Here is a 15,597-nt window from a genome sequence, read left to right as displayed (position 1 = left end):
GAGGAGGGGCCGCCTCCAGGCTCTGCCGGGGCTGGGAGAGGCGACCGGGGCTGCGGCGACCTCCCCCTTGGCCGACGGCCACAGGGCCGGTGCGCCCCCGGCGCCCCCAGCCCCCGCGCGCCCCTCCGCTGCCGGCCCGCGGAGCACCCCACTTACCCCGCCGCGCAGGGGCCGGGCTCGGGCAGGGTGCGGGGGTTACATCGGGGTGCGACGCGCCCCTCCGGCCCGCGGGGCCGGCGCTCTCCGGGGGTTTCTTTATCTCGCCGCCAAACTCTCGGTGCCTCTGGCTCCTCTCGCTCTGGTCCCCCCACCCCGCCCCCTCCTTCTCTCTTGTCTCTCGGCTCTTTTTTCCGGGTTAATTACGTTTCGCATTAAAGCAAAACCCAGCCCCGGATGTGAGTACAATGCTCCGCCGAGCCCGCTGGGGGAGGAGAGGGGTGCCGGGGCGCCGCGGGCTGGGAGGGGGCGCGGCCGGGCGCGGCGGGCTGCGCGGAGGAGGCGGGGCGGGCGCCCGGGAGGCGGCCTGACCACCTCGCCCGCGTCTGCGGCCGCGCAGGTGGGACCGGGCGGCGGAGGGAGGCCCTGGCCGGCGCGCTCGGCCCCGGGCAGCAGGTGTCCGGAGCGGGGAAGGGGGCCCGGAGCGAGGGCATCCTCGCAGGAAGGAGGCGGGCTCCCCCTTTATCTCCATTTCTTCTTCCCGAGGCCTCACCCAGCGACTGCAGCCCGGTGCCCCTTGCCTTTCTGGGGCCGCGGGGTTAGGTCTAGGGTGAGGCTCGAAAGACGAAGCGGAGGTTCTCCCGGGGTGTCATGAAATGGCCCGAATTGCCCGGCGGGGCCTGCCGTCCTAACGGGAGGTACAGGGACCTGTGCAGAGTGTGGCGCACAGACACCCCTCCTGCCCGCAGAGCGGGAGGGCGCTTGGGGGGCGGGGGGTAACAGACGGGCGTGCGGTAAGAATTGCCAAGGGGAGCCTCCTAGAACTCCTGGGAGCCGACCAGGCTCTGCGTTATCTCCTGGAAACACACAGCAGCCCGATGGGGAGCCATCCCGATCACGATGAGGAAACCGAGAGTCGGCGGCGTGAAGTAATGCGCCCTGGGTCCCACAGTTAAGCCATGGCAGGTCGGTCAGGTTCTGACGCCGGCCTCCCACGTGCGGAGCAGACATTAAAAGATACATCAGGTCAGGCAATCCACATCCCAAACAGAGATGTCGTGGATTCGCCCTGGGATGGAGGGTGCGGTGTCTCGGAATTGCGATGCAAATGCAGTGAATCAAGTCTGAGCCCTACCTGGCTTGGAGGGGGAGGAGGGCAAAAGGCGATCCCTGAGGCTCCAGGACAAGGACTGGCTCTGCGGGAGGGACGCCGCCGGCTGGCCCACATCCCAGGATTGCAGGGGGAAGGCAGGCACCTTCAGAGTCTCCAGGACCTGAGGCAACAAAGCCTGGGGGTAGGGGGCCGGGCCAGAGGAGCCGGGACGAGGCCGGCACACACCCCGAAAGCACAATGATGAAACCGCACGCGCTTCCTCTTCCATTTTGATTGCCAGAGCAAAAATGAGCCGCCGGCTCTCTCAGGTGTGAAAAGGGGCTGTTCGCCTGAGAACATTTTGCTTTGAATGAGGAAGGAAAGGGGAACACAAGAAAGAAAGAAAAAACACACATTTCCTTTGAGATAAATACACCAACGTCCATTTTTTCTCTCGCTGCTCCTGAGAGTGTTGCCACTCACAAGTGTCAGGCAGCGTAGCATGTTGACCAGTATGTTCTCTGGAACCAGGTGGCCTGGGTTTGAGTCCCAACTCTGCCGCCTATTAGCTTTGATCCCTGGGCAAATGACTTAACCATCAGGTGCCTCAGTTTCTACATCTGGGTCGTTATGGAGAGTACACGAGTTAATATTTGTAGTGTTCAGATGCCTGTCGAAAATGGGGTAGATGCTGTGTAAGTGTTTTCTAATTTAAAAATTAGGTTATGGTTTTCAGAGTGAAAAAAAACAAAATTCCACCCGGCCCCAAACAAATCTGACTGGAACCGATGGTTCCCAATGTGAGCAATGAGGTAAAAGCTCAGATTTCATGGTATGGTTCATATTAAAACCCATAAAACTCGACTCCACGTTGGGTCTGCCTGAGTCACTCAGTCACAGAACCACAAATATTTCCCGAGCACTTCTGTACAGGATGCCTGGGAGGCCAACAGGAGCCCTTGGCCTTGGGTCCCGTGGAGAGGATACAGTGTCAGTAGAAGGGCATCCTGAAAGGAGGGGGTGAGCTGGAGTACGGGCTCCAGCTTTATCCCCATTTCTTCTTTCCAAAGCCCCACCTAGGCAGGTGTCCCTCCCAGAATAAAATGGCACAGAGAGTGAATACTGTCAACCTTTAGAAGAGAAAGATATCTCTGTGTGTGGGGGGTGGAGGCAGGCTCTCAAGAAGGAGGTGGGCTTTGAAATGGGCTAAAGAAGATGGAGTACAAACAGCATAAATGCCCATCAGCAGATGAGTACATTAAAAACTGTGGTACATCTACACAATGGAATACTACGCAGCTATAAAAAAGGAAGGAACTCTTACCATTTGCAACAGCATGGATGGATCTGGAGATCATTGTGCTAAGTGAAATAAGCCAGTCAGAGAAAGATAAGTATCACATGATCTCACTCAGATGGGGAATCCAATGAACAACATAAACTGATGAACAACAATAGATCCAGAGACAGAGGAGCATGGAACAGATTGTCAAACCTCAGAGGGATGACAGGGGAGGGTGGGTGGGAAGAGATCAACCCATGACCTTGTATGTATATATCCATAACACATGGACGCAGACAGTACAGTGGTGAAGGCCTGGGGTGGGGGGTGGGGACGGGCTGGGAGAGGTCAATAGGGGAAAAGGGGACATATGTAATACTTTCAACAATAAAGATTAAAAAGAAGAAGAAGATGGAGTACAATTTGACTCCAGTGGTGGGGGGGCAAGAACATGTAAGGTTGGGGGGCGGGTCATTCTCAGGGGGCCTCATTTTCTGCTGCATTTGACCCTGGCCAGGACCTGCCCCCAGTTAGACTACAATGGCTGCCCTGATTCCATTCCCTTACCCCTGGATTTCCTGGCGTTTCCTCAGAGGACCGCCCCACCACCTCCTCCTGTAGTGGGCACCACAGAGCAGGTGTCCATCCATTCTGCACCCTGCTGTCACCCTTTTCCGTCTCATGACTGACACATTTTGAAAGTATTTCCATTGCCTGATTTCATGCGTTAGTTTTTTTCAGTACAATAAATAGCACTGGTGTCAGAAAATGTGATTGCCTATGGGGAAAAGAGTGTCCACAAAAGGGCCTTCCACATCAGCCGTTAAGTCCTCTCACTGTATCAATGCAGGATGAGGTTCAACAATTTGCTCACATTTTCACAGCTAGTTAGTGGCAGAGCTGGATCTAGAAGCCATAGTTGACTATCCTCACAATCTTCTAGTATTGGTATAGAACAGTGGTCGGCAAACTGCAGCTCGCAAGCCACATGCGGCTCTTTGGCCCCTTGAGTGTGGCTCTTCCACAAAATACCACGTGTGGGCGCACACATACAGTGCGATTGAAACTTCGTGGCCCGTGCACAGAAGTCGGTATTTTGTGAAAGAGCCACAATCAAGGGGCCAAAGAGCCGCATGTGGCTCGCGAGCCGCGGTTTGCCGAGCCACAGTTTGCCGACCACTGATATAGAAACTTTCCCAAGAAGATGGAGACTTCTGGCCCAGAATCTAAGAATCTAACCAGAATGCCTTTTACTCTACTCAGGCCATTTGCTTATGCATTTCTACTACTTTTCCATGTTAATGGTTGAGTGACTGGATGACCTAACCTTCAGTGGTGAGCGAGGGTACCCTCAGGGAACTGCATTGTTCTCTGTCCTCAGAGATACCCATTATATAAGGTGCCAGGCTGCAGCTGGGGCCTGTTAGTACTGTTGGGGAAAGTGTGGGACTGAAGAGGCCAAAGTCATTGTTTGATCCTGGTTCAGGCCAGTTAATTTTACACAAAGATAACTTGCTCCAAGGCCACACACCGCACTTCTAACGCTAGCTGGTCATTTTATTAATAGTTACTACTGGTTTCAATAGCAAAACACCATCCATTTCCAGAAACATTACTCAATCTTACTATTGTTCTATTCAGTCCTATCCATTTAACAAACAATTATCTGAACCTTTTACCATGTTTCCTCCCATCTATCTTTCATCTACTTATTTGCCAAATACTTACTAAATGCTAATTGCTTTACGTGTATTATCTCATTTAAGTCTTACAACACTGGGAGCAAGTTATTCTTATTAACGCATTTTATAGATGAGGCGACTGAGACACAGAGACCAAGCCTAGATACAAGCTTGCGCAGCCTGGTTGCCTGAGCCTGCCTCTTAACCACTAAGTTTATGAAGGATACAGAAAGGTATAAACCAAAACTCTTTCCCCTCCACATTTTTTGTTATTTATTATTTAGAATCTCTATTCCATTTTACCTAGCAATTTCATGCCCAAGGATATGTCCTACAGAAAAGCATCTGAAGGTATATGTGGTACATATGGTGTGTATGTATATATATGGAATGTGTATACGTATGTGGACTATATACACATATACTCACTGAAGCATTGTTTATAATGGTGAACATTGGAAATCACTTTTATGATCATTAACAAGGGATTTAACAGGTAAACATTGGTACATTTATACAATCTTATATTATGCAGCTGTTAAAAAAAAGAGCTACATCTCTATATTAAAAAATACTAAATATTTTAAGTGGAAAGAAAGTACAAAGCTGTCTGTATAGTATGACCCCAGTTCTCTAAACAAAAATTATACATGCCTATTACATGCAAAAAATCTAGAAGAAGACTGCATTCCGACCTGTTAATCCCAGTTTTCTTAGGGCAGAGACAGAGGAGCTATAATAGTGGATCTCACTTTCTAAGAGATGGATTTCTGTAATGTTTAATTTTTTTGCAATAACTATGCATGCGCCCTAACCGGTTTAGCTCAGTGGATAGAGCGTTGGCCTGTGGACTGAAGGGTCCCAGGTTCGATTCCAGTCAAGGGCACGTACCTTGGTTGCAGGCACATCCCCAGTGAGGGGCGTGCAGGAGGCAGCTGATTGATGTTTCTCTCTCATCGATGTTTCTAACTCTCTATTCCTCTCCCTTCTTCTCTGCAAAAAAATCAATAAAATATATTTAAAAATAAGTATGCATGCATTTGGTTCTGAGGGAAGAACAATAATGATTTAAAATTTTAATAAAAAATTTAAAAAGCTCTATGAGGAAACATACTGCATCCCTCAAGGAGCCCATCATTTATTAGGGAGGGAATATAACATGTACAGAAATAACTATGATAAAAGCCAGAAACTGATAGATGCAGAGAGGAGGGAAGAGATAAAATTCTGTGGGAAATCACAACCAGCTGGGGTTGAGAGGTGCAGGAGAAAATGTATGAAGGGCACTGTAGAAAGACCTTGAAGGAAAGATAAGATGCAGAAGGTGGAGAGGGGTTGGTGTGAGGAGGTGGGTTCCAGATCAAGAGATTGTCAAAGGCAAAGCAGAGAGGCAGGAATGCATGGGATCCATTCAGGGAAGTGTGACTGGTCCAATTCAGCTGGAGCACGAAAGGACTGATGAAGGGTTTTCATGGGGAACAAAACAAGAAAGAAAGGTAGCTGGAGGGTCTTTATTGCTAAGCTAATAAGTTGTGCTTATTACTTTAGGCATCAAGTGCCACGGAAGGCTTTTGAGCACGGAAGTGACACAATTAGAAGTGAATAAGCAATTTCATAGTGATTGCACAGTAACTGGAGTCGAGTGCCAAGCTGCCAGGGTTTGACGCCTGACTCTGTCACTAATTAGCTGGATAGCCATGGACCAGTAACTTTACTTCTTTCTCTGTGTTTCTGTAAAAGGGGAAAGGTGGTGATAACAGATAACCTATCTCATACTATTGTTGTTGAGATTGAGTGGGTTAGTGTTTTTAGGATACATGGTAAATATTGAGAATGTCTGTTACATTTTTAAAAATCAGTCTACCATTGGACTAAAATCTTTGCATCTCATTTTGAAACTTACTACGGAGAGCTAGCATTATGTGATAAATTATTAACTATTCTTTCTTTCCACTTTCACAGGACTGTAGATTATTAATCTCCTTTTACAGATGGGACCATGTAGGTTTTCAGGAGAGGTATAGTCTCAGAATTACAGCCAGTTATGAGTTGAATCCATGAGTTCTGAATCCTAGTTCAGTGATCTCTGTTCAACATCAGGGTTATCTCTTAGCTCAAATTCTCAGAGCCTTGAAAATGAAAAAATTGGGGAGTGGAAGAAACTTTGGCAATTTCCATTCATAGGATAAGGGAAACAGCAGTACAGGACAGTAATAAAGTAAAATGAAAAATATAAAAATATGGTGGGACACCTGGCAATTTGTGTATAAAATAAAACTTATAAAAATAAGCATAGATGTGCTGAATTATGCCCCTCACTTCCAAGATCATATGTTAATGACTAAATTGGAAATGAGATTGCTTTAGGTAGGAGGTAATTAAGGTTAAGTGAGGTTGTAAGGCTGGATGCTAATCCAGTAGAACTGGTGGCCATATAAGAAGAAGAAAAAAAATCTCCCTTCTCTCCACAGGCACCAAGGAAAGGCCATGTGAACACACAGCAAAAAGAGAGGTCTCCCCAGAACCTAACAGATCCTGGACTTCCAGCCTCCAGAACTGTGAGAAAATACATGTCTGTTGTTTAACCCACACATTTTGTAGTATTTTTTATACACATACACACACATACACATATACATGCATTACATACACGTGCCAACATTATGTCCTAGTCACAAAGTTTAGAAAAATTGCTATCCTGCTAAACCTGGCACGAACATAAACCTCAAAACTGAGTGCGCATCCTGTCCCCAGAAATAACAGGCTGCCTGCTAAATGCATCGTCCCTATCGATCGTGCTGATGGCATTGTTTTTCCATCAGCTTGAATAAGCGCAGTGCACTGCTAGGATTCTGCATCCCCAGCGATGCCCTGTGATTATGTGGGAAGAACTGGGCCTGTGGATTCCGAGAGAGAGGAGGAATAAATACCTTAGCTTTGAATCCATGACCACGTTTTAGCAGTATATTTAACTTTATTTTTGCTTAAGCTAGTTACATGATTCCTTTCCTCAGCGCTGAGCCTACATGCGGGCTACTATTAGCAAATACTATGGATGAACATAATCAAAGTTGTTACCTAGAATAAACTCCGTCCAGTTTTCCAAGCGGTTCCTATGGCAGTCAGTTAAGTGGGTGGCCTCTTACATCAGTGGTTCTCAATATGAGCTGATTATTACAAAACAAAGAAAAGCAAAAGGGATATTTGGACAGATAGATGTATGTCTTTCCACTGTTTTGTTAATAGGAAAAACATGCACACTATATGGAGTTCAAGTGGTACAAATAGTAAGAACACACAAATATTTCTTCCACTCATGTCTTCCAAACACTGTTTTCTTCCGCAGAGGTAATCAATTTGTGTGTATGTGTGTGTTTAATAATAAAAATATTCAATTTGCAAGGATAAAACTTAGAATGTAACTATCTGATTGTTAGATTTATAGGTGAGTTTTAGAAATTTTTTTTATTCCTGAATTTTCCAAGTATTTTTCAATAAGCATGTATTATTTTATGATCAGAAAAAAAAATGTTAGTTTTACAAATAAATAGTTTTTAATTTAAAAGTACCTCAGAAATCTCATAAATGCTTTGTGATTGAAACAAACAAACAAAACACCACAGAACTAACTTTATCCTCAACTTAAAAATACTTGTCAGTCTGTGGACACATTTTTCAAAAAAATTTAGCCAATTTTATAGCCATTCACATGAAAACTCCTGCCACTGGGAAAAACACATGAAACCTGATTAACAGCTTAAACCCTGGGACCTATTGAAATTCAGTGTGAGCCACTGGAGACAGGTAATTTACTCAGGAATCTTCTTTCAAATTTCATCATAATTTGTATAATGACTCCACATGTCTATCAAACTATATTAAAATTAAGTATAATACAAGGCTGGAGAATTAAGCCCTGTCCAGCTTACCTCCTTCATTTAGTAATTAAACAATAACAAGCTAAATGTATCCTTACACCGAATACTTAATGATGCTGTGAATGTTCTAATTGGACAAGTAGCCAAATGCACCCTCCAGTGTCTGATGTCAGATGTCACAGTCCTGGCTTGCCGGAGACATACACAGGAACACGACCCTGAGCTAGAGGTTGCCCTCTGGCAACGTCAATCTCTGGAACAGAACTCTGAATTTAGAAGCTGAGAGGGGAAGGGCCTCTGAGTAGACTAAGTCCCTGCCTTACTAATAAGAAGAGCCTTTCTTAGGCTTGCTTAGGAGTTCTGATTGAATATCTAATTTCCAAAGGTCCAATTATGTGGTTTCCTAGCCCTCAGCAAATTAGAAACAACAGCAGAATGGAAACGCTATTGGAGATGGGAGAAGGGAAGAGATAGAGGGGAAATGACTTTCTTCAATTCATTCCTATGTCCCTAAATGGATTAGCAGACAACAACAAAGGAAGGGAAAGAGAAGTTGACTGTATTCTCAGAGGTCATTTGTGCTCAAGACGACCTTCATCATTCCTGGTGATGGCACTGGGGTAGGAAAAGGTGGCCCTACAGTGATCAGTGCCTTTATTTTAAGTGGAAAGTTTCATGTGGTTTTGCTGGTAGGAACAGTGACCTCTGAGGGAAGCTCACCTCTGAGGTGGTAAGAGGAGACTTAGGTTTCACTCACACTCTTTTGTGCTTTTATGCATCTTATGCTCCATAATTTAAAATTTTTAAATTATTTTAAATGACTTTACAAATAAAATCTGTGAAAAGAAACTTGTTTAAATTAAAAATATTGAAGACCTGAAATTATTAAGCTTTCAGAACTAAATGTGGTGGGTAAGCTCTTTGACATTGGTCTTGGCAATGATATTTTTGGATTTGACACCAAGAGCAAAGGCAACAAAAGCAAAAATAAACAAGTGGGACTACATCAAACAAAAAAGTTTCTGCACAGAGGAAACAGTCAGAAAAATTAAAAGTCAGCCTACAGAATGGGAGAAAATACTTGCAAATCATACATCTGATGAGGAGGTTAATATCCAAAATATATATGGAATTCATATAACCCAATAACAAAACAAAAAACACACACACACAAAACAATCCTATTTAAAAATGGGCAGAGGAACTGAAGAAGACATATGAGTGGCCAACAGGCATATGAAACGATGCTCAACATCCCAAATCATCAGAGAAATAAGAATGAAAACCACAGTGAAATATTACCTCACACCTGTTAGAATAACTGTTATAAACAAGACAAAGGATAACAAGTGTTGTCAAGGAGGTTGAGAAAAGGGAACCTTTGTGCACTGTTGGTGGGAATGTAAATTGATGCATTTCCACTATGGAAAACAGTATGGAGGTTCCTCAAAAAATTAAAAATAGAACTACCATATGATCCAGCAATTCCTCTTCTGGGTATATTTCAAAAGGAAATAAATCACTATTTCAAAGAGAATATCTGTATCTCTATGTTCATTGCAGCATTATTCACAATAGCCAAGACATGGAAACAACCTAAGTGTCCATTGATGGATGAATAGATGAGAAAATGTGATATATAATAACATTAAATATATAATATTATTCAGACATGAAAATTAAGATAATCCTACCATTTGTGACAACATGGAAGAAACTTGAGGACACTATGCTAAGTGAAGTAAGTCAGACAGAGAAAGACAAATACTATATGATCTCACTTATACGTGGAATCTTAAAAAAAAAGAACTCATAGAAACAGAGGACAGATTCGTGGTTGCCAGAAGCAGGAGTGGGTAAATGAGTGAAAGTTGTCCAAAGGAACAAATATAATATAAATAAGTTCTGGGAATATAGTGAATAGTATGCTGACTATAGTTAACAATACTGTATTGTATATTTGAAAGTTACTAAGAGAATAGATCTTAAAAGTCCTCATTACAGAAAAGAAAACATTTGTAACTATGTGAGGTGATGGATGTTAACTGAACTTATTGTTGTGATCATTTTGCAATACATTCATATATCAAATCATTATGTTGTACACCTTAAACTAATACAATATTATATCAATTATATCACAATAAAAGTGGGGAAAATTCAAAAGATACCAAAAAAATATTGTACCACAATGAGATATCACTAAATACCTATCAGAATGGCTAAAATAAAAAAAAATAGTGACAATGTCATATGCAGGTGAGGATGAAGAGAAATGGATCCTGGTTCATTGCTGGTGGGAATGTAAGATAGTACAGCCTCTCTGGAAAATAGCTTGGCAGTATCTAAAAACACTAAACATGCAACTATCTTAAGACCCAACAATTACACTTCTGGGCATTTATCCCAGAGAAATAAAGACTTAAATTCACACACACACAAAACCTGTACATGAATGCTTACAACAGCTTTATTGATAATAACCAAAACTGGATACAACCCAGATGTCCTTCAACCGATGAGCAGTTAAACAAACTATGGTAGATCCATACCATGGAATGCTATTCAGCAATAAAAATGAAGAAACTATAGATACAGGCAACAGCCAGAATGAGTATTTAGAGAATTATGCTAAGTGGGAAAAGGACAGCCCCAAAAGGTATACTGTATGATTGGTCCCATTCCCATAACATTCTTAAAATGACAAAATTAGAGAAACAGAGCAGATGAGTGATTGCCAAGAGTTAAGAAGGGTGTGGGGTGAGAGGGACGTGTGTGTAGCTATACAAGGGTGACACAGGGACCCTCCTCCTGATGGAAATGTTGTCTCTTGGCTGCAAAAGACTCACTTTCCTGATTGTGAGGTTGTACGATGGTTCACAAGATGCCACCCTCGGGGAAAACTGGGTAAAGGGTACACAGGATCTCTCCGGATAATTTCTTACAACTGCATGGGAATCTACAATGATCTCAAAATAAAAGGTTTAACTGACGAAAAAAGTTAAAGCTAACAAACACTGGCAGAACTTCGTGCTTAAATAGATGTTATCTAGTTTCAGAAATCACCTGTGGTGAGACAGGACCCGCTCCACCCTAGATGCACCAAGGCATGGCCACTACAAACTCCACACACTGGCGAAGCAGTTTCACACCCTGGGGCTGTATTGAAATTGTGGTGACCTGACATTCATTTTTTAGTTCTGATATGAAGAGCAGTGCTTTATTTCTCTCCTACCTCACCTGCCAGAGTCCATATCTCATAGTTTCCCCCATGGCTGTTTCCTCGGCCATTCAGGCATAGGGCTGCTTCCATCCATTTTCCTGCCTTCCTTAAAAAGGAAAGTGTTTAATACTTGGAGAAACTCCCCCTGAGCCTCAGCTGGTATGCAAGAAAGTCACTTTCCTATGACAGGGTGCACATCAGGGTTGGTTAGATCATTTGAATTAGTTACCGTAAAGCCCTGCTGTGGCTCCCGGGTAGTCAGAAGGTGACAAGCAAACATTACAGTAGACGTCCGTTGGAATGCGTCTCGTAATTATACGTTACTGACTACACCATGAGTCAAATCACGGCCACTGAAATGTAACTGCATATTCTTGAAATAGTTCGGCTGTGAGGTCCAGGGGCTGATTTATTTCTAGTTTGTCCAATTTAAGCCCTTGTACCGTGTGACTCTGTAGCTACCACCCAGTTTAGAGTAGATGGGCAGCATGGGCAGCATGGTGAGGGACAAAGAACTGGGGAAGAGGAAGCCTCTGAAATTATAGGTAGGATGATGCCTACAATTTTAACTGTTCAAAGCTGCAAAGGATCTAGAAATAGAAGTACTATGTTATGAGCAGAAATGTCAGTAAGAAGATGATATAAACCAGTGGGCTCCCAACTTCTCTTCACTACACCCCTTAAAAAGTGCTGGGAAAGAAGGTAACCCTTTACACGCTTTTTAAAGTTGACCTTTCTAACTTTTAATCATAAGTTTGAGTGGTTGAAAAGGATGTGTTCTGCAGATTGTTAACAAGCAGTGTCTTAAAATAAAACGGTTATATCACTCTTTTTAAATGTATCCAATAGAATCTAAGTACCGCAGTCATTTGATACCATCATCCCTTTTTCAAAATAAACAAGCAGTTATTTGTCAGAATATTAAATCATTCCTTTCCCTGAACTATATTTCTATTCTACTTCCCCTAAAGAATTGTATCCAAATGTCATATATTTTTATGACATCTTTATTATTTAATAATATTTTGATACTCTATCATATGTTCTGAAACAAAAATGCATATGTAAATTGATTTTACAATTTAAAAAAAACATCTTGTGACCATAAGCCTCCCAGTGCTAAAACAGTCTTGGAGACTAATTCATCATTACAACTATCAGTAACAAAAGAAATATGTATTTTATTGTTCAGTAAACATAAAAAAAGTAAAATATCGGAAATCACTCTCTTAATGAGATGGATGAGGGTGGACTTTTAAATATAATGTCTTTCTATATATTTACACATACATGTAACAGTTCAAATATCCACCAATTAATATGACTCTTTGCAAGAATGAGCACATTTACCATCAATATCATCCCTATTTCTCATTTTCATGAGTGTAGGTGCTGAGAAACCTTGTTCACATTGCTAAGTAGCTGGGGCTGTAGGAGTTCTGTTATGACAATGTCCAGGGCTGATGAGAAAGAAGGAAAATCAGGACATATTTCTGGACGTATGGCTTCAGAGGGGAGCCTGGAATGACTTAACTGCCTATGAACTCAAACCCGACGTGAAGCTTTCTAGCCAGTTCACCTTTGCCAGGAAACTTTAAATTTGTTTTTCAGCAGGGCTGAATTTGGCAATGTCATCCCATTCTTTGAACTCCTTCGAGCCATAGGTCAATGTCACTTAGAAATGGCTCTTCCTTCAGCAATTATCCAATGGACGGTTGTGCACGTGAGGGGGCAGGTTGCTATGGGCACTCACTGTGCTTTCTGCTCAGTTTTGCTGTGAACCTGAAACTGCTCTTAAAAAAAAATAAAGTCTGTTTATAAAAATTATTGTACTGATCCATCAGTGTAACTCAATTAGGCTTTTCTCCAGGTTTTATGGAAAGCCATGAATTGGAAACTACCTCACTGGTGAAATGAGATGTATCTGTTTAAAAGGGCTTTTGCTTTCTCAACACAAACACAAATATTTCTAAGTGTCCCTTGTCTTGGCCCTGGATGTTTTTTTAAATCCAAGGACAATGCCTTTTGCCCCCTTCTCTTACAAGGGAAAGAGGACTCTGTGAAAGGCGAGGTGGGAGCAGGGAAGACCTCTCACTCCATCTCAGGCAGGTCCTTCCCCTGTGGGTACTTGTCGTTCAAACATCACTGCAGTGCCCTAGCTGGTGTGGCTCAGTGAGTAGAGCATTGGCCTGTGGACCAAAGGGTCCCGGGTTTGATTCTGGTCAAGGGCACCTACTTCGATGTTTCTTTTGTCTTTCCCTCTCTCTAAAAATCAATGGGGAAATATCCTCGGGTGAGGATTAACAAAAAAAAAAAAAGCCATAAACATCACTGCAGTGAGGTGATTTAAAAACAACCTAAATACACAGAATTGTAATGTCAGAGTGAATTTATTTGCTGTTTACCTAAAACTCAACTTTACCTGGGTGCCCAGTCCCACATCCTTCATTTGAAGAGATGAGAAAAATGAGAGCTGAGAAGGCCGAGGTACCTGAGCCTTTTACTTCTCCCTCTACCTCATTCTCCGATGGAGTTACTGCTTTCCCATCCCTCATCCTGGTGTCGTCCGTCCTATCTCTCTCCCTACCTTTTCCCCATTCTTCCTACCCCAAAGGCAAAAGTGTGTGCAGAAACAACCATCAAAAAATGGGTGGACAACATTCATGGAGACGGTCGGCTCCGGGAGGAAAGCCTGGCGGGGAAGCGGGGTGAGAGGAGCAGTGTGGGCACAGCGCCCTGTCCTGTCACCTCCGACACAGAGGCCGATGGACCGAGAGAGGCAGCAGCTGCTTCTTTCAGGTCAGAACCAAACTGATGTAAAATTTGTGAATTTTCTCTTTCACAGTCTACCCTGTGGACACGTCATAAAAAATATTATTCAAGGCCAGCCACATTCTGGATAATATTCGGTGCTCTCCGGAGCTGCTCCTCAAGAAAGATACTGGCCAAGCCTTTTGTTTTTTCTTCCCTCTTCCGGTCCTATGTACTAGCACTGCCCTCGCTCGCTCCCCTCCATCTCCCAGGCACCAAAAATAATTTGAATTTCAAGCCTTTTTTTGGCCTTCCTGTGGCCTCCTTTGGGGATTGTTCTGGAACTAGCTGGCTCCATCTGTAATTTGGCAAAAATCTCTGGCTGCACCTCGCTCCCACCCCCTTTTCTTAATACATGGGGAGTTCGGGCTCCCACCACCTTCCAAAGAACCTTCTTGACCTAATCCGTAGTTAACAAAAGTGAAAGGAGCCCCAGGGTGCCCCTGTGAGCCTGCGGGCTCCACTTACCTTGCCCGGGCTGTGGAAGAGCAGGGCTCTCTGCTTCAAAGGACAAGATGACTGTGAAGAGGAAGAAGGCAAGTCCTGTGCTCTTCGGTTCAGGACACCCAAGGCAAGTTCCTGTTTTAGAGACAGAGTTTTAAAAACTGATTACGTTTAGAAAGGGTGTGTGTGTATGTGTGTTTCCCTCTCTCCAATTCACCCACGTGACCCCTTGATCTCCCTCTGGGGGACAGCTGGTCTACCTTAATAAAAAAAATCTCTCTAGATTTACTCCCCTTACCCCCAGCCCTGTTCCTCCGCCCTCATGAACATTCCCTAGCCACTGTCTCAATAAATTTGTTATTGACAAGAAAAAGGAAAGGAAAATAAAAATGAGAAAGACAAAGGACGGCACGTCTGAGAGTTTCCTGTGGTTGGGACACCTTTAGTTCAAGGTTTTCATGACTTGTCTTCCCCTCGTCCTTTCCATGCTGAAGACAGTGCCCCCAAGCACTGCGGATTACCTGGGGAACTCCTTTCCTTCCTTAGACCTGGAGTTGGGAGGAAGGAGGTAAAAGGGAGCGATGCCCAAGGATGAGAGCCGGGAATTTCAGTGCCAGGCAGAGCCTCTGTCTTCAGTGCCCCGGGTGCCTGGCCAAAGAGGCACCAAAGAGCGGTCTCAGCTCTCAGTTTTAATAGCACCTGTATATTACTCTGTTTTTGACAGTTTTCTTATATTAAAATAGGAATCATCATGTGTAACACACAATGTTATTGTAAGGAATAAATGAAATGAAAGTGCCTAGTTCCTAGCATACAGTAGAGATTAATGTTCATTGAACGTAAAGTATGCTTATTACATTATGTTGTATTTGTTTACCTGGTTTTCTTTCCTACTGGACTCTAAACATCTTACTCATTTTTATGCCCCCTTTACCTACCTCAATGGCTGGAACATAGTGAATACTCAGTACATATATTTTAATTAATTCATCATCTAATTAATACCTAGTCCCATCCTCAACCTGGCC

General features: G+C 43.5%; 1 protein-coding gene across 2 annotated transcripts in view; it reads right to left on the bottom strand.

Moving 5' to 3' along the window:
• PLEKHA2 (pleckstrin homology domain containing A2) overlaps positions 1-14,640 on the bottom strand; it is a 72,348-nt gene extending 57,708 nt beyond the window's left edge. Inside the window, exon 1 of one of the 2 annotated variants that reach the window (XM_070408438.1) lies at positions 14,594-14,640. The gene's annotated coding sequence lies outside the window, so the exon portion shown is untranslated. Of the gene's footprint in view, positions 1-156; positions 241-14,593 lie in introns of those variants that run through there. The other variant, XM_070408436.1, reaches the window with a different exon arrangement.
• Positions 14,641-15,597: the final 957 nt, after the last annotated feature.

This window comes from Myotis yumanensis, unplaced genomic scaffold, assembly GCF_028538775.1.
Source record: "Myotis yumanensis isolate MYYU_CA2020_CCGP unplaced genomic scaffold, mMyoYum1.0.hap1 SCAF_3, whole genome shotgun sequence".
NCBI lineage: Eukaryota > Metazoa > Chordata > Mammalia > Chiroptera > Vespertilionidae > Myotis > Myotis yumanensis.
The sequence above is the reverse complement of the archived record's forward strand: the minus strand, read 5'-3'. Positions and strand labels throughout refer to the sequence as shown.